This window comes from Nicotiana tabacum, chromosome 1 (genome assembly GCF_000715075.1).
Source record: "Nicotiana tabacum cultivar K326 chromosome 1, ASM71507v2, whole genome shotgun sequence".
Classification (NCBI taxonomy): Eukaryota; Viridiplantae; Streptophyta; class Magnoliopsida; order Solanales; family Solanaceae; genus Nicotiana; species Nicotiana tabacum.
In genome coordinates, this window is record NC_134080.1 from 189,924,509 (window position 1) to 189,951,140 (window position 26,632).

The following is a 26,632-nucleotide window of genomic DNA, read 5'->3' on the forward strand; positions in this document are numbered from 1 at the left end:
TCATCATCGATCTCAGCCACAGCAATGATTCGCAGAGATGGGATTTCCACTTCTGTGGGTATTACTGCCTCAGTACCGTATACCAATGAGTAAGGAGTCGCCCCTACCAAGGTATGCACGGTGGTGCGATATCCTAACAATGCAAAAGGCAATTTCTCGTGCCATTGTCTAGATCCTTCAACCATCTTCCGAAATATTTTCTTTATGTTCTTATTGGCCGCTTCAACCGCACCGTTTGCCTTGGGACGGTACGGAGTAGAGTGCCTGTGAGTAATCTTAAACTGCTCACATATCTCCTTCATCAAATAGCTATTAAGATTAGCCCCATTATCTGTGATGATTACCTTTGGGATCCCAAACCGACAGATGATATTTGCATGCACGAAGTCAACTACAGCCTTCTTGGTCACAGACTTGAATGACTTCGCTTCCACCCATTTGGTAATACAATCTATAGCTACCAAGATAAACTTGTGCCCATTTGATGCTGCTGGATCAATTGGCCCAATAACATCCATGCCCCATGCAACAAAAGGCCATGGCGCGGACATCGTATGTAATTCTGATGGTGGAGCATGAATCAAATCTCCATGTATTTGGCATTGATGACACTTACGCACAAAACTGATACAATCTCGCTCCATCGTGAGCCAATAATAACCTGCTCGGAGAATCTTCTTTGCTAGAACATACCCATTCATATGCGGCCCGCAAACTCCGGAATGCACCTCAGTCATGATAGTTGTGGCTTGCCGTGCATCTATACATCTCAACAAACCGAGCTCTGGCGTTCTTTTGTACAGTACTCCCCCACTAAGGAAAAACCCACTTGCCAACCGTCGAATTGTTCTTTTCTGATCACTGGTGGCCTGCGTTGGATATACTCCCGCTTTGATGTACTCTTTGATATCATGGAACCACGGCTCTCCATCGATTTCCTCTTCTATCACATTACAGTAAGCATGCTGATCATGGACTTGAATTTGCAATGGATCAACATAGGCCTTATCTGGATGGTGCAACATTGATGCCAAAGTAGCCAAAGCGTCAGCAACCTCATTATGAATCCTTGGAATGTGTCTGAATTCTATGGCCTGAAAACGCGGGCAAAGCTCATGCAGACACTGCCGATACGGTATAAGCTTCAAGTCCCGTGTTTCCCATTCCCCTTGAATTTGGTGTACCAGTAAGTCCGAGTCACCCATGACCAAGACTTCCCGTACACCCATATCCACAGCTAATCTCAATCCCAATATACACGCCTCATATTCTGCCATGTTGTTTGTACAGTAGAAACAAAGCCGAGCTGTAACGGGGTAATGCTGACCTGTTTCCGAAATAAGTACTGCACCTATTCTTACGCCTTTCATATTGGCGGCCCCATCAAAGAAAAGTTTCCATCCCGACTTCTCAGCTTGTTCTAATTCTTCAATGTGCATTACCTCTTCATCAGGGAAATAAGTTTTCAAAGGCTCATAATCTTCATCAACGGGGTTCTCAGCCAAGTGATCGGCTAATGCCTGTGCTTTCATGGCAGTCCATGTCACATAGACAATGTCGAACTCTATAAGTAAGATCTTCCACTTTGCAAGCCTTCCTGTGGGCATAGGTTTCTGAAAAATATACTTCAACGGGTCCAAGCGAGATATAAGGTAAGTGGTGTAAGATGACAAGTAATGTTTCAATTTTTGTGCCACCCAAGTTAGGGCACAACATGTCCTTTCCAGATGAGTATACTTGACCTCGTAAGATGTGAACTTCTTACTGAGATAGTAGATAGCCTGCTCCTTTCTGCCTGTAACATCATGCTGCCCCAGTACACAGCCGAATGAACTATCCACAACTGTCAGATATAGAATCAAAGGCCTCTCTGGTTCTGGTGGGACCAACACGGGTGGGTTTGACAAATACCCCTTTATCTTATCAAAAGCCTTCTGGCATTCATTAGTCCATTTGACCGCGGCATCTTTTTTTAACAATTTGAAAATTGGTTCACACGTTGCCGTGAGCTGAGCAATGAACCTGCTGATATAGTTCAGTCTTCCCAACAAACTCATCACCTCGGTTTTGTTTCTTGGAGGTGGAAACTCCTGAATAGCTTTGATCTTTGACGGGTCTAATTCAATACCCCTCCGGCTAACTATAAATCCCAACAACTTCCCAGATGGCACCACGAAAGCACATTTCGCAGGATTGAGCTAAAGATTGTACCTGCGAAGCCTTTGAAAGAATTTTCTCAAATCTCTGACATGGTCGGATTGCTGTCTAGACTTCACGATCACATCATCCACGTATACCTCGATTTCTTTATGTATCATATCATGGAAGATAATTGTCATGGCTCTCATATAAGTTGCCCCAACATTTTTCAAACCAAACGGTATGACCCGATAACAATACGTTCCCCACGGCATGATGAATGCCGTCTTTTCTGCATCTTCCTTGTCCATTAGAATCTGATGATAACCCGCATAACAATCCACAAAAGAGCCAATATCATGTTTGGCACAATTGTCGATCAGTATATGGATGTTGGGCAGTGGGAAATTATCTTTTGGGCTTGCCTTGTTAAGGTCTCGATAATCGACGCACACCCTGGTCTTGCCATCTTTCTTTGGCACAGGCACGACATTGTCTAACCAAGTGGGGTACCGTGTAACCTGAATGACCCTTGCCTCAAACTGCTTGGTGATCTCTTCTTTGATCTTCACACTTATGTCTGTTTTGAACTTTCTCAACTTCTGCTTGACAGGGAGGAGTGCTGGATCAGTGGGCAATTTATGAACCACCAAATCGGTGCTTAGACCCGGCATATCATCATATGACCATGCAAAAACGTCTTTGTACTCATGCAATACTTTAATTATCTCCTCCTTGAGTTGTGGCTCCAAATGAACACTTATTTTAGTTTCCCATACATTGTCTTGGTCCCCTAGATTAACTGCTTCTGTGTCATTTAGGTTAGGTTTGGGTTTTTCTTCAAAGTGACTTAATTCTTTACTAATTTCCTCATAAGCTTCATCATTATTACAATCCACCCCATCATCACACTCGATCTCTTGTATTATTACTTCTGAACTAGATTGGCTTTTAAAATTGGGCCGAAGATTCCTCATGCATGTCATGTCATTGATATCAGCATAAAAAGAACTGTACAAAGAAAAGAAAAGAAAATGGAAAGAGAATTAGAGACGAAGAAAATTGCATTTCATTAAACGTAAAGACAACAAGGTTTTAACTCATCCAAATGGACGGAACATAACAACTGGATTACAAACCCTGGAATAATCCAGGTGACAAAAAGGAAAACAAAACCCACTACCACGACTCCCTCCGAACTGGAAGAGGAGTAGCTTTCTAATTGCTGATGTTAGCACGTGGTCCGATGTACTGTATGTCTGCTCTGCTTGACCCTTCCCCGGCCTCAACCATGTTTACTTCAGCAAATACTTTCTAAAACACCATATCCAAATTCCCATCCGCCTCAATTAACGAACCTGACATCTTTGCCAATGATTGTTTCTTAATACTCGGTCTGACGAAGGACCTGGACAATCGAGGAATTGGTTTAGGGAGCACCCAAGCTTTCTTCTTCAATTTACGGGCCTTTCTGACATCTGCCGCTGTTGGTTTGAACCCTAACCCGAAGGTGTCCAGATTTTTGGGCAAAGACACAGGTTGAGTAATGCCCTGCAGTTTAACCCCCAAACCCTTCCCGGGCACGAACCTGTTATTCAACATTTCTGACACTACCATGACGGTCGCAGCTGACACCCTAGGACATGGCATGCTTTTACCCTCAAGCACCCTGCTCACCGGAACCGTGTCGAGGATCTGATACACCTATGGACCCTTATCATCTTCGGTCTCTATAAAGGGTACAATGGCATTATTCATGGCGCATGTGGGATCTTCCCCATGTAACACAATTTCTTGTCTGTCCCACTCGAATTTGATCATTTGGTGCAGTGTGGAGGGCACGACTTTTGTCGCATGAATCCACGGTCGACCCAACAAAAGATTATAGGATACTGCAGCATCCAACACCTGAAATTCCATCGTGAACTCGACTGGGCCAATAGTCAATTCGAGTACAATATCTCCTACCGTGTTTGTTCCCCCTCCATCGAACCCTCGAACACAAATGCTATTTTTGCGGATTCTATCCTCATCAATCTTTAACTTGTTCAATGTGGATAACGTGCAAATATTAGCGCTCGACCCGTTATCGATCAGTGCCCGAGTAACCATTGAACCTTCATATTTGACCGTCAAATAGAGAGCCTTGTTGTGTTCTGTGCCTTGCATAGGCAATTCATCATCAGAAAATGCTATCCTGTTCACTTCAAAGATCTTGTTGGCAATTGTCTCTAAATGGTTTACTGAAATTTTGGCAGGCACATGAGCCTCATTCAATATCTTCATTAAAGCTCGGCAATGCTCATTAGAGTGAATTAATAATGACAACAACGAGATTTGGGCCGGTGTTTTTCTCAGTTGCTCAACAATGGAATAATCTTGTCCTTTCATCTTTTTCAGAAAATCTTCTGCCTCTTCTTCTGTTACAGCTTTTTTAACTGGTACTGGATTATCTTTTGCGCCTTTAGCTTTTCTCAACTCTTCGGGGGCGAAACAACGTCCCGACCGGGTCAGTCCCTGTGCTTCACAACTTTCTTCCTCAATTTCCTTTCCTTTGTATGTCACCACTACCTTGTCATATTTCCAGGGTATGGCTTTGCTATCAACCATGGGTAACTGAACTACCGGTTTTATGACAACCGGTTCTACATAGGCTCCCTTCACAACCACCACGGGCGCGGACACTGACCTTGGTACCACTATCTTGACTGGCTCCTGCTTTTTCTCGGCCGCAAATGGTCCCTCTCCCATTACTAGCACTGGCTTGTCTTTTATTGTTTTTAACTGAACCACTAGCCTTGCACTCACTGTCTTTTCTTTGGTTTCCGTAGAACGAATCACCATAACCACCTGCGAAGGTTTCTTAGGCTCTGCCCCCTTATGTATCAGTTCGATCATGTTGGCCTCATAATGCGCTGGTAACGGATTTTGATTGATGTTCGGGGCCTCTGGAGCCTGTACCTCAATACGGCGATTATCAATGAGCTCTTGGATTGCGTTTTTCAACTTCCAACATTTTTTAGTATCGTGCCCCGGCATCCCTGAGCAATACTCGCAGCTAACAGAATGGTCCAGGTTTCTGGGAAGAGGATTTGGTTCTTTGGATTCAACTGGGGTCAGCATCCCCAATTGTTTCAATCTGTGGAAGAGAGAAGTGTAAGATTCTCCCAGCGGAGTAAATGTTTTTTTGTTTGGGGCCTTCTCATTTCTAAAAGCTTGGTTTGGGCGGAAGCTGGTTCCTGGTCTGTTAGCCCTGGGAGGTGGATAGGTGTTTTGTGGGTGTGGCTGTGTATTTTGGGGACTTGGTGTATGCCATTGCGAGTGCACTAGGGGTTGAGTGTAGGTCTGGGCGTGGTGAATAGAAAAGTGTGGTTCTGGTGGTGGATAATAGTGTTGCGGTGGACCATATGGGGTATATTGATAGTTTGGGTGGTGGGGTCTGGGTTGGTTGTAGTAGAGTGGACGGTTATTGTGCCTGGACCAAACATTAGCTTCAACTGTAGCAACTTCTTCTTTCTTCTTCTTCCCCAGCACACCACCAGTACCGCTTTGGATGGCCTGGGTGGTTGCTTTCAACGCCGAGTAGCTCAAGATCTTGTTAGATTTCAATCCTTCTTCAATCATGGCTCCCATCTTTACCACTTCATTAAACGACTTCCCGACAGATGTCACTAGATGACCAAAATAGGTAGGTTCCAATGTTTACAAGAAGTAATCTACCATCTCACTCTCCCGCATATGAGGATCAACCCTTGCAGCTTGTTCCCTCCAGCGGAAACCAAACTCTCTAAAACTTTCCCCAAGCTTCTTTTCTAGTTTCAACAATGACAGACGATCAGGGACTATTTCGAGGTTATATTGAAAATGGCCGATGAATGCCTGGGCCAAATCATCCCATGTATACCATCGGCCGGGGTCTTGCCTCGTGTACCATTCTAGCGCTGACCCGCTCAGGTTTTACTCGAAATATGCTATCAACAACTCATCCTTTCCCCCAGCTCCTCTCATTTTGCTACAGAAACCACGCAGATGGGCTACTGGGTCACCGTGCCCCTCATATAAGTCAAACTTCGGCATTTTAAACCCTGCAGGCAACTGTACATCAGGAAAAGGGCACAAATCTTTGTATGCGACACTAACTTGGTTTCCTAAACCATGCATGTTCCTGAAGGATTGCTCCAGGCTTTTGACTTTACGAATCACCTCCTCTTGTTCTGCATTCTTAACCGGTTTCTCAACTTCTCCCGGGATTTCAAAATGGGGAGAGGAGGTATATGGATCAGGCGCTTTGAAAGTGGGTTCAGGAGGGTAATATTGGGTATCGTGAGCTTGTAATAGCGGCTCACTGGATGATCTATGTAGTGGAGCTGGGGGAGGTGCCATAAAGACGGGAACCATGGTTGGTGGAGGGTTTTGTTTGGAGGGTGGAACTGGGGGAGCGTATGACGTGGTACCATAACCCTGGGCCTGATAAGGGAAAGCTGAAGATGCGTGGGGAGTGATAGGCTCCTGAGCTTCAGCCAAGGGTGGGATGTAAGATGGGTTGGCAGGATATAGTGGTGTTGGGTGTCCCTGCGACCATGCCTGATGCATTTCAGCCATTTGTGCTTTTAATTTCCTCATCTCTTCTTTCATAGCACCCACATCTGTTACCTCAACCTCATTCGAAGGGTCTACGATGCTGATTTCCGAATCCTGCCCTGTCATTTTTACTTGATCTTTCGACCGGGTGTTGTATGGATAAGTTGCCAGAATTGCCAATCAATTAACCACCTGCCTGGTATCACATATCTAGACAACCACTTTGTTAGCGATTAGGTCTTAACATATTTAACAACCACACGTTGGCATGAATGCACTTATACAGTTATTCCTTTCTATTATGCGTTTGCCCGATTGCATGCGTCATCCCGGCATTTCATTCCTTGTTTCATTTTTTTTCTCCTTGCCTTATCCCTATCTTGTGCTTTTCTTTTCTCTCTCTTGTTTTTCCGCTCTTTTCTTTCTTTCTATTTTTCTTGGTTTTCCTGATATTTTCCTTTTCATTCTTTTTGTTTTCTTTTCGGTTATGGTCGAATCTTATGGAGATTGCCTACGTATCGTGACCCCGCACGAATCAAACCAAGCGTAGTTCATGAAGATAAATGTAAAAATAAGGGTGGAAATAAAATGCGCAATTTTCATTAATAAACAGACTCTTACAAACTCAACATCTTTTGTTTTGGAAAGAAACTAACAAACGCAATCTGAAAGCAAACAAAAACTCTAAGCTTGCAAACATACTCAATCCAGAAAGATAACGGACGTACAAAAGACTGACTCAAAATGGTAGACACTCACAGACACGGACTATGCATATTCTAGTGCTTCAAACTTAGGTATCCGCGGGGCGTCGTTCGGCCTCGCCGCGGGTCTAGGATCCAAATCCCTTTCAAGCTGCTCTAACTCATTCATGGTTCGCTTCACATAGATCATCACTGCTGAGATAAAAGTAGTACGGGTCATGTCTTCACAAACCCGGCATCTCCTGACAATAGCATGAGCAATGGCTCTAATCCTGTCTTTTGTTTGTTTCTTTTCTATGAGCAAGCGTCTTATCTGATCGCTGCACGTCTTTAAAGCTCGGGAGTCTTGCAAGTGCTGGTCTTGCAGCTGTTGCACTTCTGCCTCCATTTGGGCTAACAAGTTGTAACAATGTCCACTTTCAGTTTCGAAGTCTCTAACCTGCCTAACCGCTCTACCTTCAAGGGCAACTACTTTTCTCTTTAAATTGGCAACAATTTTCTCATGGTCCCTTTTCAACTGATTCAAGTATTGGCGACGCTCTTCGGTTCTTGTCGCCCACTGTGCTTTAAGTTCTGCCATGACATTTTCAGCTTTTCCTAGCTCATCCCGCCATTCTCTGACTTCGCTTTCCAATCTTTTTACCAATTGTTCATCGGATCGGCTCCTCGGTTGCTTATCGATGGTTATCTTCAACTGTCGGACTTGGGCCTTAAGAGCGTCATTTTCTCTGGCTAGTCTATTCTTTTCACCTTGATCCTCGGCAACCTGTACACTGTTCTCGAATTTCAGACTCTCGACTTGTTGCTTTAATTTACCAATCTCAACTCGATAGCTTTCTTCCTTTGCTAACCAATCCCACTGCTCTTGGGACGACTTGGCGAAATCTTCGAGATGAGGTCTTTTAGCCGGTCTCCCATATGCCACGTCACCTCTGAACCATTCGTGATACCCTGGAGCAATTTCCCCTCTGACCCTATCGGACACACAAGTGTTTGCCATCAGATATTGACACTCACTCCAAATTTGACGAACCTCTTCCTCGGGGAATCGACCGTCAGGACTAATTTCGACCACTTGGGTACTCAAATCTTCATCTCTTGGTATTACTTGATATCTACCGAGTTGCCTCAGAACCCGATACGGTGCATAAGGTTGTATGCTTTTGAGTCCCATTAACAAAAAATGCGGTCGGGCTGCTGGCATATATATGACTTCCTCGACAGACAATCATCCAAGCACCCACTGTATCTGGCTAGCCTCGAGGTTCCGAAATAATAATGCCCAAGCCGTGACTCCTTCAGGTAGACCAGCCCCTTTGATTCTCGTACAAAATTCCCCTATACAAGTTTTCTCAGCCGAGCCATAACTCAATAACTGAGAGCGCGGGCACAAATGCTCAATCATCCACATTGTAACAATAAGTTACATCCCTCAAAAAATTTGCCCCCAGCTTTGCACGCAGTGAGAGCTCTGAAGATATCAGCCACAATCATAGGTGCTAAAGTGCTTTTCCCCATGGTTTGCAAAGTACTGACGACGCCTGCTACTTTCAAATCAATATTACCATCTTTCCTTGGGAATATTACGAGACCCAAAAAAGCTACCATAAATGCCACTCGCCTGTGTTCCTCCCATTTTTGTCGGCTATTTCTGCTGCAAAGCTTAAAGTCTGGATTATTGAACCCGCCCACATGGCCATATCTATCATACACGAAGCGGAAACTGCAGAAACCCTTTGCAAAATCTGAGTGATGAACTGTCCGGGGTACTTTCAAGGAATCCAGGAATCGATGTATGGTAATGGCCCTAGGAGCAATCAAGTATTTGAATCTCAATGGAGCTTGGTCACTTCCAATGTACCCCGCTATTTTCTCTATTGTTGGGGTGAGTTCAAAGTCTGAAAAATGAAACACATTATGTGCCGAATCCCAATGGGCGACCAATGCCCTGATGATATCCCCCCGAGGCTGAATGTCTAATAAATTCGGAAGGTCTTTCAAATATTTTCTCACTTCGTCTTGCCCTTCTTTGCCCAAATCATTCCACCACAATTGCAGCTCAAAAGGGATTTTGGTCATTATTGAAAAAGGCTCATTTATTGTCGTGCTCATCCTGCACATTTATTAAAGCGTTTAAGCAAAAGAAAACTTTTATTTAACTCCAAAAACTACTATCTATATTATCGACTCAAAATTAATCCTATATTTCAAATGAAGAACTCAATTCTTAATTCTAATATTTTTAGATAAAAAACCCGATATTGCGACACGGCCTTCCTGCGCCTGAGGGGCGAAAATTTTAAGGCTGTGAAGGTCAAAAATCAAAATACGACCAAAGGTGGTTGTTTATGCAAAGTCAGCCCTCCGGTGCCCCGTTTGGGAATATTTGGCTATTTATGACATAACAACATCACCTGACTTATTTATGACTCTTTGTTTTATCGTTTTTCAAATTAGGAAACTCAATATTGCAAACACGGCCTTTCAACGTCTCGGGGACGAAGATTTTTAAGGATGTGTGGGTCAAATGGACCAAATCTTAAATATGACCCAAAAGAGGCTGTTTATGCAAAGTCAGCCTTCCGGCGTCCCCTTCGGGAACATTCGGCTATGTCTTGATAAAACAGCGTCACCCGACTTCTTAGAAATTTGACATATATATTTTGCTATTTATTTTTTTTTTGTAAAAGTGGAAGTTGGACATCACCCGACTTATTTATGACAGAATTAAAAATCTTGACATGTTTTTTTTGTTTTTTTTTATTAGTTTTTGGCTTTTTTAGCAAAAGGGGGGGTTGGACCCGATGAGGGTTGCCTACATATCTCACATCCGGTGAGAATCAAACCTGCGTAGTTCGGGAAAATTAACCGAACTATTTTAAAACATGACTCTTTTCCATTTTTATTTTTTCCTGGCAAGACAATCTATTTTCCTTTTCTATTTTTGAAAAAGACAAAATAACGATTTTTTTTCCATTTTCAACAAACAATAAAACAATCTATTTTTCCAAAAAAAATAAAAGACTCTTTTTTTTTCTATATTTTTTAGTAAAACAAAATAAAATATTTTCCTCTTTTTTCAAAATTTCGGCAGAGTTTCGCCAGTAATTGGTCATTGATTTTTTTTCTAAAATAATCAATTAACTCCCTAACTGATATATTCTTTTTCCCCTTTTTTCTTTTTTTTCTTCAATTTTCCAACATTCCCGAGATTCAGAAACCGGTCAACATGCAAGTTCGAAACAAATATATGTACAGAGCAAGTAGGATGCATCAGAATGGTCTTTTCATTTCAGGTTGCTAGTCCTAGACGGACCCAACCCCTGTGTTGAGTCCCCTAAGTCAAATGCAACGTGATGCAAATAAGCGTTCCTACTAGGGATCCGGCATGAAGTCACGTTATTCTATATTAAAAACCCGGGTCAGTGTACTAGACTGTGTACCCGAGCGGACAACTCGAGTCGAGGAGGGGGCAACTTACCGGGAACCAAAAGGCCATCCGGCTTCGTAACTTGTCCGACCTCTTTCTTATTTTAGGGTATAACACTAACAGAATAGGGAGTCTCAACCAGTAAGCACATCCCCGGAGGTGAAGAGAGAAGGGTTCGGCACAGTTTATATATACAGTCAAATAATATCAAAGCGGTAAAAGCAGCATTTAGCACATTAGGCTCAAACATGTAAAAATCAGATAAAGCAAAATATAACAATTTATCTAAGCTCGAATCTCTAACCCCGAACCAGTGGTTCTGGGTTACCATAAATAGTCCCCAGCAGAGTCGCCAGAGCTGTCACACCTCCTTTTTCCGCCCCCGCGGGGGTACGTAGGGAGTTTTTTCCAATTAAAGGACAGTCGAAACGGGATTTGTTTATTTATTTCAGAGTCGCCACTTGGGAGATTTAGGGTGTCCCAAGTCACCAGTTTAATCCCGAATCGAGGAAAAGAATGACTCTGTATTACAGTCCGCGAACCAGAAATCCGGATAAGGAATTCTGTTAACCCGGGAGAAGGTGTTAGGCATTCCCGAGTTCCGTGGTTCTAGCACGGTCGCTCAACTGTTATATTTGGTTTGACTATCTGATATAATATGTATTATAAACTTATGTGCAAATTTAACTTTTAAAAAAAACCGCTTTTATCATTATTTATTTTATACAAAATTGCAACGTCGTGAAAACGCATCTCGAGCCACGCCACAACCAGTGCACGCGTGATTTGTTGACGCATTTTGACTTCGTCAAGATCGTGATTTGGGTTACATAAATGTACACCCGTATTCAAGAAAATAACCTTATTAAATATGTGCCAAAATACTACGCGTTATGATATTATTAGGTAAGACCGTGAATTTTACTAAATCGCCCATCTTGAAATCTAGGTATTTTCTTATATAAAAAATAAATAAATAAATAAAATTGAAGGACTGCAATTTTTTGTATTATTTATATTTGTTTATTTGTTAGCGATATCCTCCCTTATTTTATGAATACCCTTTAATGACTACATCTTTATTATTACTAAGTTTGTCCATAATTATGAAGTCAATCTCTACATACTTAAAAATAACATATTAATTACTAATTCAAAACAAATATTAATGGAAAGTAATATTACTAAAATGATAATTACGAACAACATGGAATTGCCCAAAAAGTAAAAAAAAACTAATTATCCCATAGTTGGATTAAAACATATTGTTAGTATGACTTAAGCTTATTGAAATTAATTATTTACAAATACTGAAAATTAAAAAAAAAAACTTGATTACTAAACCATATTTCTAAAAGTTAAACAATTTAAACTTAACTACCTTTGTTTTAATTCACATCATGTCCTAATACTTGATTCGCAAACTAATTCATGTTTTAACTGAAATTAACTACATGATTCAGATTAACTTAATGTTGACAAAAAAAACCTTATGAATAAAGAATTAATAAATTTTTGCCAAAACTAATTCAATAACGCCATTTTTTACGTTATTTCTTCTATTTTGATTATTAAACAGTTTTAATTAGTAATCCGTCTTGAATATATTTCCTAATAATCCGGTTAAGGCGTTATTTAATATATCGCTATAACATGTCTAGATATGCCAAATGACAGTGATTGACAGAATAATAATACATGAATAACCTAAATACAATACAAAAAAATTAAAGCTAAATTAAAAATTTAACATTACGTTCTTCATTTCAGCTTACAAAATGCCAAAATTACAGTTGTGTACCTGGTATTGCCAATATAAGAAGAAGAAAGTTAGCCACGCAGTAATAACAATACAGCACAACAACAAAAGTCCAATAGCAGTAACAACCCAGGAACAAAGTTTGCAAACCGGTGGAGTATTAATCTCAAAACAAAAGCTTCAAGCTTTGATGAAAAAATCATTAATTCTGATTTCAACCAATGAAAGAAAGCAAAAGATTTTTTTTTAGTTTCTTTTTTTTGAAAGTTTAAATATTTTTTTTCGGAATTTTCTCTCTCTTAAATGTTCAGCCCTCTTTTTTTTTCTCTTATTTTCTTTCTGTTCAAATTCGTTCTTTTTCTTCTGTATTCTCTCGTCTCTCTGTTCTCTTTTTTCTCTCGTATCCGTCCCCTTATTCTGATTTCAAGACTTCTTATATATAACCCATCCCATAAATCTTTCAATTAATTAAAATCAATACTTTTTCTCTACCCAACCCATTATCTTCCCACTCATCCCCATTACATTAAATAAACATATCACACCACCCCATTATATTTTGTCCCCCATGCCTAACATAAAATAATACAAGATTCCCCCACTAAATTTTGTCTTGTCCCCCCTTTATATTAAATAACCATATCACAACCCACCCCATTTCATTTTGTCCCCCATGCTTCATATAAACAATTACAAAATGTACAATTCCTAAACTACCCCTCCGACCCTATTACAAATTACTATTTTACCCCCGAAAGTACTATAAATTACCAAACTACCCATCAGCTATAACACATTAATTAATCAAACTTAACCAAAATATAGACAATATGATTAATTTCTAACAATGTTCAAACAACAAATTTCATGAACATGATTTCTTCAACATTTCAACAACAAATCACATGAACATGATTTCTTCAACATTTCAACAACAAATCACATGAACACAAATTGAACAACAAAGAACAACTAAAATTTTATTGAACAATATTTTAGCAACAAACAATCCTATTTTCGGATTCACCAACAACAACAAACAAGTATATTTAGGTTTCTAAATTCAATAATATTGAACTTAAAATCAACTACTCTAAAAACATTACAACAAACAATTCCTATATTAAACTTAAACAAGATTATGAGACAAATTCAAGAAATAATCATAAATGATAAACAAGAAATCAAACTATACAAAATTCGGATTCAAGATCATCCAAACAAAGTATGAACATGAATGAATCTATTTTAACACAACAAACATGACGGATTAAAACGATTAAATCAATATATTTCCTTTAACACAACTAAATTCTTTTTAGACAAATAACAAGATCGACGAATAAACAATTATGAACTTAAGCTTGAACTTAACAATATTAACAATTTCTAACAATACATAAACACATGAAACAAATTGAAGAAATAGTTAATTAAATTTCAATTTGAATCTAACAAACATCAAACTAACAAATATTCACTTAAACAATAATACAAACATGAAATGAATATGAAAACAACTAATTAAACTTCTATTTTGAAATCTGAAAATTAATTTAACAAAGCACATGAACATGAACAAACTAGAAAATTATTTCAACGATGAACAACGAACAAGACAAGAATTAAATCATTTAACGATTTTGGATCCGGAAAATATCAAACAAAAAATATGGACAAAAATAAAACTCAAAAACAACTAACCGGAGATGAATCAATGACGAAATCGACTAAACAACGACGAATTTGACTATGTAGGGACTGTTTTGACGAGCCTCGACCAAAGCTCGAACAAATGACGACGAAGACGAAGAGAAATGAAGTAGCCCGCAGCTGGAACGATGAAGTGAAGCAGCGGCGCCGATTCAAAACAGCAGCAATAATTTAAGCAAAACAGAAGCAATCGTTTGGTTGTTTGATCGGAGAAGATGAAGCAGCCACAGCATCGTGGCCATGGAGGAAACGCGAGCAGCAGTGACGAGCAGCTCGACGTGAAGATGGAGGGGAAGAAGCAGCGTCGCGGCAGTTGGAAGGAGAAAGGGAAGCCGCAGCGATGGGGTTCCTCCTTCGTTGGTCGAGGGTTTTTCCGGCGTGATTGGGGTTGCCTCGGGTGGAAGACGAGGCTGGTTGTTCGACGAAGAGGATGAAAGGGACTGTGAGGAAGCAGCCATGAACGAGTTTGAGCTTGGGGTCGTTCATGGTGCAACGAAGAAAGCTTGGGGTCGTTCATGGTGCGATGGTGGAGTTGTTTGTGTTTAAAAGAAGAAGAAACAGCCATGGGACTGCTCGTTCATGGTGTGATGAAGAAGATGAGGACGAGGCAGCCATGGGAGCTTGAGGGGGAAGCCATGGATGAGCTTTGGAGAAACTTGGAGAAGAAGAAGATAGGGAAGGGGGGTGGCGGATTGTTTAGCAATTTTTTAGGGTTTTCTTCATTTTTTCTTTTTGTTTTGTGTTGTTTGTAAGATAATAGGGGTGTTGGGTTATGGACTGGGTCGACCCAGTTCGAAATGGACTGGGTCGTAGGGAAGATTGGGCCATTTTTTGGGCTTGTGGCTTGAAATCGAAGAAGAGGCCCAATTCCGACTTTCCTTATATTTTTGCTCTCTTTTCTTCTTTTATTTTTCTAAAACTAAATTATAAAAAATACTTAAACTATTATTAAGAACTAAATTAAGTTATAAAAGCGCAAATTAACTCTCAATAACAATTAACGCACAATTAAGTAATAATTAAGCATAAAATTGTATATTTGGACATTAAATGCTAAAAATGCAAACGATGCCTATTTTTGTAATTTTTATTTTTTTGTAAAACAAACTTAATTACTAACAATTGTAGAATTAAATCCTACATGCAAAATGCGACATATTTTTGTATTTTTAATATTTTAACAAATAAACATGCACAGACAAATACAAATAATTATTCAAAATATCACAAAATATCACAAAATTACACACCAAAAAAAATTATTTTATTTTTGGATTTTTTTTTTGAGTAATTCTCATATTGGGCAAAAATCACGTGCTTACAAATAGTCAGTATGTAATCATTTTAATGTTTGGCTTCTACTTGGTCTTCTTCTTTGATAAAAATCAATAAGCATGAATTTCTTCTTCAAAAGTCTGGAATTAGTTAGGTTCAAGTACATGTTAGTAGGGTTGTTTCCTTGAAATCATATCAATCTTTTGGCTGAAAATTAGATTAAATCTTTACATTTGATTTTCTTTAGAAAATTTTGAGTCATGTAGCCTTGGTTAAATGTGTTGGTCTGAAATCAAAACTTAGCATGAGCTTTGATCTCTGGATTTCTGATATTAAATGAGGAACAATTGGTGTAAAGGTTTTGTTATCACGTTGGGGATCATATTTTCAGTATAGAATGTATGTGGTATTCAAATATGCTTCGCATGTGTTTAATGTAGTCAATATTTGGTTCAGATTCAAAGATTTGATGAAAGATGTAGTGTTACCTCAATTGTTAATGCTAAAACGTTAAATTGGGCCACCAGCATTGTCCCAGTTGTGCCAAATTCCCCTCTTGCCATTCAGTTTTCGGTTTTGGCTTCATGTCGAGCCCAATTGTGTTCTCATTTTTGTCAAGTAACCAGCAATTGACTATTGGGCTCCAGGCCAGGCCCAAGCCATGAAATCAATTAGAATAGTTTCATTTAGTGCTATGCCTTTCCACTTAGTGAATCAAGTTTGAAACTTAGCCTAAAGTAATTACAATTTCTTCAAGCCTTCTTTAATTAATTAGGACCTTTAATAGTTTGAGGTGTACCGTGCCAAATAAAATCTCAAAATGTGTGGCCCTCACTTAATTAATTTTAATCCCTAGGAATCGAGGCGTGCCATTAGTGAATTTTTCATGGCCCTCGCAAACTTGAAAGTGCGTAGTTGCTTTAGGCGCGCTATTTAAATTAATTTCCTTAAACTCAGGTGTGCATTTCATGTGACCCAACTCCAATTCTCAACAACGTTAAATAAAGTGTGTCGTGGACCGTGGGTGCATTTCATGTGGCATGGTTCAAGGCGTGTTTTAAATAACGTTGAATTTCCTAAAATAATTAAAGCGGTTAATAAGTTAAAAATTGTACCATAGGCTAAAACTTGTATTAAAATCAGATAATAGGCCAATTATAATAGTTTAAGCGACCGTGCTAGAACCACAGAACTCGGAAATGCCTAACACCTTCTTTCGGGTTAACAGAATTCCTTATTCAGAATTTTTGGTTCGCAGACTTCAAAAGGAAAGTCGAATTTCCTCGATTTGGGATTTAAAATAAATCGGTGACTTGGGACAACAATTAAAATATTCCAAGTGGCGACTCTAAAAATAAATAAATAAATAAATAATCTCATTTCGAATAATGTCATTTTAATTGGAAAAACTCCCTTATATCCCCCTCGGGGTGGTAAAAAGGAGGTGTGACACTTGTGGCAAAGAGTTAGCTTTTAACTATGTTACTGGGGGGACGGGAAGTTTGAGGAGACACATAATGATACACCCTAAAGGTAAAGTTAAATATAATTAAATGAAAGTTGTGGTCGGGGGACAAGTCTACCTAGTCAGCCCGACCCTAGTACCGGGTCAAATCAATTTCAACCGGGAATTAACACTGTTACTGTTGATATTTTATATTATGACTCAAGAAAAGATAGGGAAGAATTAACAAAAATAATTACTGTTATGTGCGTACCCTATAGTTTTTCTTCTAACCCTCACTTTGTGCATTATATTAGAAGAATTTTTAATCTTACTTATAAAGGATGGCCTCGCACAATCGTAAAGAGCGATATTTATAAATATAAACATGAATATGAACAATATTTGCTCTATTTATTTACTCATATTAATTGTCGTGTTGCTATTACTACTGATATTGGTAGAAGTGGTAATGAATGTGATTATCTTACTGTTACAAGTCATTGGATTGAAGAGGACTAGATAATGCAAAAGTGCATTATTGCTTATAGAATAATTAATTCATGTCACACGGGGCAGTTTATTTCTAGCACGGTTACGGATATTTATAGATATTTTTGCATTAGTGATAAAATAATCTCAATTTCAATGGATAATGTTACTAGTAACACTAATGTTGTAGCCTTGCTTACCACTACACTAAATCCTGCATTTAGTAACATTTTTCATGTTAGATGTATGTGTCATATTTACCATTTAATTGTGGGTTATGGTATGAGAATATTAAATGTTGAAATTGAAAAGGTTAAAATGGCTCTTCACTGGCTTTTTTATTCAAACCGTAGAAATAGACTTAGAGAATATTTAAAAGATGTGATGAATTTGGCCTAAGAGAAATAAAGGTTCCTAAACCTTGTCCAACTAGATGGAATTATATGTATGAAAGTTTAGTTGTTGCATATGAATATAAAAACCACATAAACTCAACGTTTAATGCTCATGTAAGTGATGATGATGATGAACACCTTACAAATGCGGATTGGGCTAATGTTAAAATGCTTGTGGATTTTTTAGAAAGATTTCATGTTGCTACAAATGAATTTATTCATGTTGGCACAAATGAATTTTCTGAGCAATATTATCCTACTATTTCAAACTATTTAGTTTATCTTGTAGAACTTGCAAATTTATTTGCTTATTTTTCAGAGGTTGGAGAAATTTATGAAGAAACTATTGATTCTATGAGAAAGAAATTTAAAAAATATTTTTTCCCTATTTCCCCTATTTATGATGTTGTTGCCTTGTTAAATCATACTATGAAATTAGGAGGTCCTCAATATTGGTATCAATCTATTTATAATGGTTTAGCACTTGAAGATAAGGAGTTGTTTACACTTTCGGACGCACAAGCCTCAATTAAAATAAATGCTCAAACTATTTATAGTGCTTTATCAAATTGCAATAGATAATGCTAGACCAAATGTTCCAACTCCTTCTTCTTCTAGTTCTCAATCATCTAAAAGAACTGCAGGAGTAAGAGCACTTACTGCTTGGACCGGGTTCAGGGGTTCTCAAGGTTATAGTACTAGTGATTATTCACAACTAAATGAGCTTGAAATTCATTTGTCACAGGGACTTGAGGAAGTGAATCCCGACGGCTCATTTAATCTTTTGGAATAGTGGAAGGACAAAGAAAAATACTTTCTGATCCTTTCAAGGATGGACCGAGACATTTTAACCATTCAACCTTTAACAGTGGTATCAGAGAGTGCTTTCAGTTAAGCAAGACTTCAATTCGGTGATTATAGAGCGTCTATGAGGGAGAGCTTGGAAAAATCAGTCTTTTCAGATATTGGATTCGTTCGGAACGAATAAATTTTGGACTTGCTGAATCACAACCAGAGGTAGACGAAACTTACAAAGAAATACTAGTTGAACTTGCGGAGGATGCAGCTTCACCCGGAAGCGGTGATGCAAGCATCTTTTCCGCCACCACCAACGGAAATTCCTCCGAACCTTGATGGATTTATAAAATTTATAAGAGATACCATGTAAAATTAATATGTAACTTGTATTTTGGCACATCTTGATTAGTTTCTTTTTCTTCTCAATAGTGGTATTAGCACCTTGGTTGTGCTCATTCCATTGGGGGGGAGACTAAGAATGATTGGGCCATGTTTTGTTAATGTTATAATAATAAAAATTATAACGCATTCCTTTGAATATCTTTTTCCAATATTTTGTCTTTTAAATTTGAATTAAAAAAATTTAAGTCACAACTATATAATATAATTTACAAGAAATTGCCTTAGATAAAAAAATTTAAAAAAAAAAATAGATCCCATATATATATATATATATATATATATATATATATATATATATATATATATATATATATATATATATATATATATATATAGTTATGTAATGACCTGACCGGTCGTTTTGAGCTCTAGCACGCCGTTCAGCAAATTGAGGCCATGAGCAGCTTGACTTCGGGTATTATGACTTGTACGCATGGTCGGAATTGAATTTCGGGAAGTTCGGGGTTGATTTGGAAAAAGAATTCTCATTTTGGAAGCTTTAACTTGAAAGAAATGAGTAAGATTAGATATTTGAGTAAACGACCTTGGAATGGGGATTCGAAGGTTCCAGCAGGTTCATATGATGATTTCGGACTTGGGTGTATGTCCGGATCAGGTTTTGGAAGACTCGGGAACGTTTCAGCACCTATTGTGGAAGTTAGCATTTTGGAAGAATTTCATAAGTTTGGGTTGAAGTGCATTTCAGTGTTATTGATGTCTGTTTGGGATTCCGAGTCTGGGAATAGCCTCGTATGGTGATTCTGGTGTTGCGAGCGCGATCGGGAGTGAATTCGGAGGTCTGTGGGTCATTATGGAGTCATTTGGCTAAAGATAAAAATTTGAAGGTTTTTGAGAAGTTTGACCAGAAGTGGACTCTTTGATATCATGGTTGGATTCTGATTCCGGAAGTTGGAGTAGGTCCATAATGTCGAATATGACTTGTGTGCAAAATTTGAGGTCAATCGGACATGATTTGGTAGGTTTAATCAACGAAAGTAGAAGTTTGAAGTTCTAAAGTTCATTAAGTTTGAATCGAGGTGTGATTTAGAATTTTGATGTTGTTTGATGTGATTTGACGCCTCGAACAGGTCCGTGTTATGTTATGGGACTGAGTTGTGTGATTGGACGGGGTCCCGGGGGCCTCGAGTGAGTTCCAGACATGTGGGAGGAGTTGAAAAAAGCTCCAAAATTGCCCATGAAATGAAAGGAAATGAGCTAAATGGACTAAGTCTCGAAATTAATAGTTGTGCACAGGCCTCAGATGTCGCATTTGCAAACCAGGTGTCGCAAATGCGACATCTGAGGCCTGTGCACAACTATTAATTTCGAGACTTAGTCCATTTAGCTCATTTCCTTTCATCTTTTGGGCGATTTTGGAGCTTTTGGAAGAGGGTTTTCACCTAGTACTTTGAGGTAAGTAATTTCTACACAACATGAGTTAAATACATAGATTATGGGTAGATTAAAATGTGAAAATTAGGGAAAATCAAGGGTTTAAATGAAAAACCTAGGGTTTTGATAAAAATAAGATTTAACCATGAAATTTGTTATAGAATTTAGTAGGAATCATAAATTCTTGATCCTTAGGTTATGGGTAACAACTTTCTTCAAGAATTTCTGGAATCCGGACACGTGGGCCAGGGGATGAATTTTAGGAATCCTTGCATTTAGGGTTGGGAAATTGGTTTAATAATTAGAATATGAACTTTTGAGCATGTATTGATTAGTTCTTACCACATTTGAATAGTTTTGGATCGTTCGGCTCTGATGTGGAGGTTTGAGCGCGTTCTTGAATTGGGAAATAGGCTTCGGAGTGAGGTGAGTCTCCTTTCTAACCTTGTAAGAGGGAATTGTCCCTATAGGTGAATTGATCAGATTTGTGCTCCTATTTGTGGGGGCTACGTATGCACGAGGTAACGAGAGTCCGTGCGTAGCTACTATTATGTTTAAGTCTGGGTAGTCTAGGACCTAAAAGCATGCTATACTTGGATTATTTATAATTTTATTGATAATTTGAATTTCTTAAATCACATCGAACTAGTAAATGAATTTCTAAAAAGATTAAACTTCGTTTTCTTGAATTGTTAAAATAGAATTGGTTTTCTTTGGATAATCGCTCCCTGATGAATCCTTGATTGACTGATTGTTGTGTTTATTTATATTTGACCGCGTCGCATGTATGATTCGCGAGCGGGGTAATAGCTGCATCTATGGTTCGCGCCATTCGATCCACTGGCAGTGCATAGTTTAAATATTGTTGGATCGGGTCATACATCCTCGGCATGATTTGTGCATGCTTGTATTGCTTTCCTTGAGTTTTATGGATATTGATATTTGCTCGTCCTGAATTGAGATAAATGTATAAATGATTAAAAATGAATCTGGAAATCTCCTATTAATGAAAGAATTGCTTACTTGTTTCATGTTATTGAGTTACAGCCTTATTTATGAAAATCCATGATTTACTATATTATTGGTATATTATTATTGGACCACTAGTAAGTGTTGAAGTCGACCTCTCGTCTCTACTTCTTCGAGATTAGACGGGATACTTGCTGGGTGCACATTGTTTTCGTACTCATTCTACACTTGTGCATTTTTGTTGCACAGGTTCATGTGTGGCTAGTGGCTTAGTGGCATAGTGGCATGGTTGATACGGAGACTTAGATGAGCTGTATTTATCGAGATGCCCCGCAGCCAGTAGAGTCTTCTTTAGAGTATTGTACTATATTATCATTTCTGTCCACTTTGTATTCTGTACAATTACTGTATTTTATTTCATTAATTAGTAAATGCTCATGCACTTGTGACACCGGGTTCTGGGATGATATGGGGTATTTTGTATTAACTTCTTAACATTTATATTTAATTTGAAATGGTTACCTTTTACTAGTAAAAATGAAGGAAAATCATAGTTTGCAAAATTATTAAAACAAGAATTTAATTAAGTATTTTTGGTTGGCTTGCCTGACAACGGTGTTCGGCGCCATCACGACCCTTAATGGATTTTGGGTCGTGACAACATGGTATTAGATCACTAGGTTTCCTTAGGTCTCATGAGTCATGATCAAGTCTAGTAGAGTCTTGAAGATCGGTACAGAGACGTCTGTACTTATCTTCGAGAGGCTACAGGGCTATTAGGAGCACTTCCCTTATTGATTCCTCATCGTGCGATTTGATTCCTTTGAGGCTTATGCCTTGTTTCCTTCCTACTCGATCTTACGTGACGCGAAGCGCTCATTATAAATTGAGAATTGAAGAATGGTAATGGTACTACAGATGTGGTGCGGAATGTTTCTCCCAGCATAGTTGGTTGGGCTATTGTCGTCACCTTGCGGAAGGATATTATGTCATCTCAGCTCGGTAGCTGCACTCCTGAGAGCTTTGAGGCCATGTGCAGATTGCTTAGATTGCTCATGATCGGTTATCGTACGGTATAGACGTGTTGGTAAGGTGCTTTCCTATGTGTGAAGGCAGTGATGACTTGAAAGGAAGTCTACTCAGTGCATGATTCGGAGATCCGATATTTCATTTCTCGCGGAGGAAAAGCAATTGGCCTAGGGATATCCAGATTTGGAGTGATATTGTAACAAGACTTGTGATTTCAAGCGTGATGGGATTTGCATCTGCGTTGTGGTGTCGTCATCCGTGATTGAATATGTTAAGTTTGTCAGTGTATCGTTCTCTTCAATTCGCCTGTGGGGCAGGGTATTGTGAAATGGTATTGGAGAAGCGACTGTCAGAGATCGCAGGGCGACTGTCAGAGATCGCAGGGTGCGGTGATGCATGATTGAATTTGTATTTCTAATGCTGACGGCTCAAGAAAGATAATCTTTGAAAAGTTAAAGTTAGTGACAAGTGATGGTTAAATTTCTAGAAGGCCAGGTATAAGAAACGAAGGTCGAGTAGCTGATTAAAAGGAGTGAGTCTCGCCAAAGTGGAAGAGTGGCGAAGTTGCATATGGGTTTTGTGGTAGGATGACTACGCACCTTTGAGGAAAGTTTGGAATGATTTGGGAATGTTAGTGGATAGTGGTTGGGCCTACGGGTTTAATTTGAAGTATTGGCTATTATGCGGTGGGAGGTTGGATATGACAGAAGGGGGATGCTTGATATGAAGAAGGATACAACATGACTTGGGATGGAAGGATATTGTTGCACATTTAATTGATGTCCATAAGGAGTGAATGGACTTGTGCAGCTAGTGAATGAGCACGGGCTCAGGATGGGTTATTGATGTCGTAGTGATTGTACCCCATGCAGCGACGTTGCAAGATGTCGGTAGCTAATTTCCACATGTGGGTTATCCCCTGTGAGCAGGTTAGCGGTCGTGTGGTTGGCGAAGCTTCCGCGAAGGATTTTACTGGCCATCCGGTAAGAGGTCGAATATGTGAATATTGATAGAGATTCAGAGTGTTCATGAAGTGTTAACAGAAGGATTTCAAGGAATCTGGTTGTTTGATTGTGCAAGGTCATGTCAATAAGAAATAAAAAATCTTAGTGGGTTCTAGAGTTGTGTCATAGTGGCTTCAAGCTGGAGAGTCCCACTGCCTATGGTTGGATTGCAGGGTTGTATATTGGTGAGATTTCTTGATTTTAGCATATTGGTAGGCTATTTCAACTAAGGGAAGAGAGTATAAGTGGTAATTTGAGCAAAGGAATTGTTAAAGGTGTGCTATGGTTGGCCTTATTGACCCATGTTCAGATTTGGGGGAATGGTTCAGGATTAATGCCTTGTATAGATGCAGGTTTCAAGGAAAGTGATTCGGCCGGGTGCTTCGACGAGAGGGTGTTCATGTTCTAGAAGATTCTTGGAGTTGACTATATTCGGGACCAAGCCAGAGTGGATGGCTCTCAACAACAGTCTTAGTGTATCCAAAGGTTAAAGTGTGGTGTCTAAGGATTTCGAGTCCATAAATACGGTTAAGAATCGAGCTTTTGCATCGGATCATAATAAGAGAATCGGAATGTTCTATGAAACTTTCGGCTTGTAGTGTAGCATTTGGAGGAATGGGAGAAAACAGACTTCGGATCCATAGCGGGATTATCGAAATGGGTATACTGGTTGAGGATGCGAATATGCGCACAATGAAGGTAAGAGATGGTTCGTGGGATTTGAGACAGCATGGTCTCGTGATTCAAGGTCACTCAGGGTGAGTGCGGATTTAGGTTGGTGATGTAAGGAATGGAGCTAATATTATCTCTAAGGCAAGTTAAGGATGAATTAGAGGAAGTTAGATTGGTTAGCCATGGTTGAATTGGCATAGTGGTGGCGGTGCGCGCGAGGCTCGAAGGCCGCCGTAATTGATTATGTTTGGAAGTATTCAAGTATTATGGCCTGTTATATGTAGGCGGATCCCGGAAGGGTTATGGCGGTTTAGACCACTACTTGAGGATTTGAATGTTCTACAATTATGAGGATTCACTCGCGTGATGCTATGGTTCTCCTGAAATGAGTCAAGTGAAAAGTTTTTATATAATGAAGTATTAATCTATTAGTGGTCCAGGAGTTATGATGAAATTCTGGTGCTACCGCATATTGGCATGGTAGGTGCGGTGAGTGGTATGGAATTTGAAAGTGAGGATCAAGGTTGCGGTTCGGTGTTGACAAGGATGTCGCGAGCTCGGATGAGCAGGAAAGGAGTTTGGAAGTTTAAAGTTAGTTGGTATTGTCTTCAGCGTCACCTGAGATCAGTGCCTTGTACAAGAGGCTTCGTGTATTGATTTGAAGATTCTTGATTTGCTTTATAGCATGGTATGACCAGTAGTGGGGATGTGCAAACCTGTTATCTGTTATAGAAGGTCGTGGGAGCGTGCCCCATGGGAAGGTTGTATAAGTGTGGCAGGTAGTCACTTGATTAATTGAAGAATTAAACCAAGTATGAAGATTGTGGTGATATCGTTAATTTAAGAATTTATGCCTGGAGGGCACTCAGTTTATTGGGTTGTGGACTGTGGAGGATTGCTCCGGTTGTGATGGTTGTTCTTGTGTGTTATGGGAAAAAGGAGGTTATTATGGACCCAAGAAAGATTATTGGCCCAGTTCGGTACGATCAGAATCGACTTGAGATCTGTGGATGGATTTAAATATGAATGTGGGCTCTGTATCAGGCCAGATGTGTTCATTAAGCAATGCGCTCCTTATAGAGGAGTATTCGGACATTGGATGTTATTTCGTTGTCGGATGTTTCATGTAGTACTATATGGTGCCGTGTGGGTTGTGAATCGGTTTGATAAATTCTTATGTGTTGAGGTTCCGCGTAGCGATGGCGTTATGTGAGCAGGATGGCCCTTGAGATTTAGATCATATATCGCACTTCAGTTGTGCTTGGGTTTTGTAGCTTATGGCGCTATATGTCTCCCCAGGGATGGTATTATGCACTTAGCGTGCTTGGGACCGATATTCGGTATTTTTGTTGTAATGAGTAATATAGCTCGGTGTGTATCTCCTTATATGAATTTTATGTGTGGATCGGGTGGCACGCCGCCATAGGTATGTTGTTTGGATCGGGTTGCGTGCCGCAACAGTGTGATGTTGAGTATAGTTCCCTCTATCTGTTTTATGTGTTTTGTTTCCTATTTTCTGAGAAAAGCTCATATTAGTTGCGTGAGTTAAGTAGTCCCAACCTTGTAAGAGGGAATTGTCCCCATAGGTGAATTAATCGGATATGTGCTCCTATTTGTGGGGGTTACGTACGCACGAGGTGACGAGAGTCCGTGCATAGCTACTATTATGTTTAAGTCCGAGTAGTCTAGGACCCAAAAGCATGCTGTACTTAGAATATTTATAATTTTATTGGCAGTTTGAATTGCTTAAATCACATCGAATTAGTAAATGAATTTCTAAAAAGATTAAACTTCGTTTTCTTGAATTGTTAAAAGAGAATTGACTTTTCTTTGGATAATCGTTCCCTCATGAATCCTTGATTGACTAATTGTTGTATTTATCTATATTTGACCGTGCCGCATGTATGATTCGCGAGCGGGGTAATAGATGCATCTATGGTTCGCGCCATTCGACCCACTGGCAGTGCACAGTTTAAATATTATTGGATCGGGCCGTACGTCCTCGGCATGATTTGTGCATGCTTGTATTGCTTGCCTTGAGTTTTATGGATGTTGATATTTGCTCTCCCTGACTTGAGATAAATATATAAATGATGAAAAATGAATTTGGAAATCTCCTATTAATAAAAGAATTGCTTACTTGCTTCATGCTATTGAGTTACAACCATATTTAAGAAAATCCACGATTTACTATATTATTGGTATATTATTATTGGACCACTAGTAAGTGTTGAAGTCGACCTCTCGTCTCTACTTCTTCGAGATTAGACGGGATACTTGCTGGGTACACGTTGTTTTGTACTCATACTACACTTGTTGTGCATTTTTATTGCACAGGTTAATGTGTGGCTAGTGGCTTAGTGGCATAGCGGCATGGTTGATATGGAGACTTAGGTGGGTTGTATTTATCGAGACGCCCCGCAGCCAGCAGAGT

General features: G+C 39.3%; 1 long non-coding RNA gene across 1 annotated transcript; it reads right to left on the bottom strand.

The window, feature by feature from the left end:
* Positions 1–12,581: 12,581 nt before the first annotated feature.
* On the bottom strand, positions 12,582–15,041 carry LOC142162092 (uncharacterized). The gene is made up of 2 exons (XR_012693721.1): positions 14,318–15,041; positions 12,582–12,655 (listed from the first exon to the last, which is right to left on the bottom strand). It is a non-coding gene; the product is annotated as an uncharacterized LOC142162092 (long non-coding RNA).
* Positions 15,042–26,632: the final 11,591 nt, after the last annotated feature.